A 4,203-nucleotide genomic window follows, 5' to 3' on the forward strand; every position below is an offset into this window, starting at 1 on the left:
GGTTTATCTGAGAGAGAGACCATCAATTAGCGTTCGCTTAGTTTGTTGATGTGGGTCAGGTGACGGAAACTGGGATCTATACCTGTCAATTCTCCCAGAGGCGCTGAGGTGAGTTAAACCATTTGTTAAGCACATTTATCTTCACTACATATGATATTTCCTTTTGAATCCCGAACTGTTTTCGGCGCTATTTCCTATTTAAGAGCCTGTTGCTCAGAGTCAGTGTAGTTATTTCACTAAAATTTCTATTCAACAGCACTCATTTCTCTCAATTTTCATAAAAATAGTCATCAGGGAACGTTGTGATTAACGTAGAAACTTCACAACAAAATTCAGCAAAGTATGCGGAAATATAATTTACCTCTCTTCAACTCATTCCTGAGCTCTCTGTGTCTTTACAGAGTGAGTGCACTGTGAAGCCAATATGTTAGAATTTCTAGAGCTGAGGAATATCTATATAAGGGTATGGCAAATATTTGTAGATGCACACTGAGTATTTAAAGTATTGTCTTTATTCTAAAGTGATCCCGGAGCCTCATAGAACCCGATTGCTAAAGCAAGTCATTCAACCCATCATGTGCACACCAAACTTCTGCAGGGTATCATACCGTGCAAAAGAATCAAGCTGGTAGCAGGGGGATTCGAACCCACGTCTCTGAAAAGACTGGAACTTAAATCCAACGGCTTAGACCGCTCGGCCATGCTACCACTGTAATGCACGAGCAGCATCTTTGGTTTTGTGAATGGTGACTGCCCCGAGCTGCTTGAAGATCATTGGCTGGTACTTCACGTATTAAAGCACGTATACTCTTCAGATTGATCGCTGGTTTTGTGGGACATAAGCTGCCACTCTCATGACATTGTTCTGAACATTATTCGATTTTCTGCATTACATTCTGACCCCATGTGTTCCATTTGTCTTGATTCTGCTTCTGAACACTTTCACCGTAAGACACATTTTAACAACCAGTTGAGCCCGCAGGAGACTCCAGGTCCACAGAAGTGGGGAGAGGAACACAGATCCATAAATGGTGTGTCGAAGAAAATCTAAGATTTAACTATTTGTGCTCTCGGCTAATTTTATATTTTTCTTGTCAACTTTAATGATATATTCACTGTGGAAGTGATTGCATTTAGTCAGTGATGTATCATTTGGGATGCCTAGCCTTGTAAATAAAATAGTTTTCATGCTGAAGGTCTTAAGCTGCTGCACTAACACTCTTATTTATGCTGTGACACCGTTTATTTTTCGAAATCAGTTGAAATATATGCTGAAATATCCCTTTACTATTCTCATAAAACAGGTTCGATAAGGAGATGAGCTATAAAAGGCCGATAAAAATGGACTGAGTCTCACGTGATTTTATGAATGGACACATCTCCTGTGTAAATCAGATCTATAATTTTCAAAGAGAGAATCCAGTCCTTTCTCCACGACACTCAGTTGCACTTCCATACTGTCCAGAAACTCCAGGCGTTTTCATTAATCCAACGTTATAATGAATTAATAATATTAACTTTTGGTTTTCACATGTTGTTAAGCAGTTCATGCATTCTATAGCACTTAATTCACCAGCTGACTGCCTGATGTCTGGCCTCTTAATCCAAGGTATTCATTTGCCTGGATGAGTGCATCTTCAGTAACAGGCGAGAAGCTCAAAACCAAAACCAAGGAGCATCTGTTGTGGGCAGAAATGTCAAGAGGAGTCGTTAGCCCCGTTTTCCTTCACTCCTTCGGTATTCTATTACCACGTATGTTAGAGGCCGGAAACTATCTCAAAGCTGTTGTATTGGGGTGCGGTTTTCCTCTTACTGGGGGCCAGTATAGTCAATAATGCTCTGGGGTCCCCAGTGAAATACAACATTTTATTTCCATCCGCGTTACAGTAGTTGCTGCAACATTGGTACTCATTGTTAGACAAATTCCCCTCATGTGAACATTCATACCAAAAAAAATGCAGTCAATAATGGAAATCTCTATAAACAGCCCCAGGCGCAACCAAATTGAAATGATACCTGCCAGATCACTCCCCACCAGCGCTTGGGGCCTACAAAGCTTCTGACATCCTTAATACTCTCCAGCTGCATTGCATTATTTACCAATAAATTAAATTGCCGTTTCTCACAAAGAACTCTTTCAGCTTTTGTACAAATTTGAGACTGGCCAATTGGGAAGGATATTAATTTCAATCAATTGTTATCAAGTTTTTTTTTTCAAATAAACTTTAATATAAAGTTTCGGTTGAATTGAGAAGAGCCCCTCTCTCTGTGTGTCTTCAGGCTGAGATCAAACAACAACCACTCTCAAACGCAACTGTAGTTTACGACCTCTGCTACGTACAGTCATAGAGTCATAGAATTCTTTTCGTGTGAAAGCAGGAAATTGGGCCCAACCAGTCCACATCAGCGATCCGAAGACTATCGCACCGAGTCCCATTCCCCTGCAATCTTATCCTATATTTACCTCTGATTAATGAACCTAAACCTATGCATCCCTGAAAACTATTGACAATTTTGCGTGGCCATTCGACCTAAGCTGCTCTTCTTGGGATTGCTATGGAGTCTGTTCAATATCGCAAAGTTCTACTTTTTTTCCTTTAAAGAATGGAAACCTTTTTCTGATAACATGTGCAATAGTTCACTGAAATAAGTTATCTCCACAATTAGATTATGGATTGTTGGGTACGTAACAAGACCAGATCTAGCCCTTCTATTTTTATCACAACTTGTCTCTGTAGCTTCACCCTGTTCTGTGCTGTTTGCTATGTACTAATTGAAAAGTGTTACATTTGTTATAAATTTCTGTTCAACTTTTGGCATGGAAACTTCAGTATCCAAATGGTTATCCTTCTGACAGGTGGTGGATGACAAGTAGTTTGAACATGTTGCTTATTTCTTTTCAGGAATTGACTGTAGCTGATTAAAATATAACATGACCGTGACTGCACACAATGACATAGGATATTTTTCACAAACACATACTTATTTGAAAATCTTAAACTTTTACGCATAATTCTAGTTAACATTGTGCTAATTGTCCACATACATGTTGATCGTGATCTTGTACCATTTTCTTCCTTCAGTGCATCACTGAATCATACATTAGATTTTGCAAGTGAGGTAAAACATTGCTTACAGCAGCAACACTTACATTAACATATCTATCTGAATGTCTTGGAATGTTTCTTTACATTTGACAACTCATGAATTTTACTGTATGAACAGAACTTTCAGCAAGATTAGGGGACTGATAAGACATAAAGAGGAAATTGCGTTTCCTGAATATCTTGTAGGGGGTATTAGTACACTGTGAACTTTCTCACATGAAACACACTGAATACAGTAGTCAATATGAGAACAACCCATGCACAAGTCCGATCTGATTTCTTACAAAGGGGAGAATTGAGTGAAATATTCATCAGAAGGAAATCTTGTCCACGGATACAGAAATCATCAGTAACAATCTTGTCCCACATCACGGAATGCATCTCGTATGGAATGAGAAGTTCTCTCAATTTATAAGATCAATGGAAGTGACACGTTTCATATGACTTGATTTGTTGATATTTTTATTTATGTCATGTTAATTTATGAATTCATACACCAATTGTTTTCTTCTCAATGTCTGTGATCTGTCCGTATATGGTGGGGTAAATCTTGACAAGAGCTTGGAGATTTTACACATGCATTCCAATCAAATCCTTATTTCTCCTTATTTACCTGTAAGAAAGCGTTTCAAATCATGTTTGAATCGTTCTGATATGACCTTATATTTTTGATAGTCATAGAGATGTACAGCACGGAAATTGACACTTCGGACCATCTCGTCCATGCCGACCAGATATCTCAACCTAACCTAATTCCGTTTGCCAGCACTTGGCCCAGATCCCTATTCACATACCCATCCAGATGCCTTTTAAATGTTGCAATTATACGTGCCTCCACCACTTCCTCTGTCAGCTCATTACATCCACGCACCACCCCCTCTGTGAAAAATGTTACCCCTTCGGCCCCTTTTATATCTTTACCCTCTGAACCGAGAACGATGCCATCTAGTTCCGGACTTCTCCCAACACAGGGAAATTAATTTGTCTGCTTATCCTATCCATGACCCTCATGATTTTATAAGGCTCTATGAGGACATCCCTCAGCATTCGATTCTCCAGAGATACCAGCCCCAACCTTTCAGCCTCCCCCTATAGC

The 4,203-nt window shown here is 39.4% G+C and overlaps 1 non-coding gene across 1 annotated transcript; it reads right to left on the bottom strand.

Annotated features, from left to right (window-relative positions):
- Nucleotides 1-626: 626 nt before the first annotated feature.
- Nucleotides 627-708, bottom strand: trnal-uaa. Its single transcript has one exon. It is a non-coding gene; the product is annotated as a tRNA-Leu (tRNA).
- Nucleotides 709-4,203: the final 3,495 nt, after the last annotated feature.

The sequence above is a fragment of the Chiloscyllium plagiosum genome, unplaced genomic scaffold, assembly GCF_004010195.1.
Source record: "Chiloscyllium plagiosum isolate BGI_BamShark_2017 unplaced genomic scaffold, ASM401019v2 scaf_70320, whole genome shotgun sequence".
NCBI lineage: Eukaryota > Metazoa > Chordata > Chondrichthyes > Orectolobiformes > Hemiscylliidae > Chiloscyllium > Chiloscyllium plagiosum.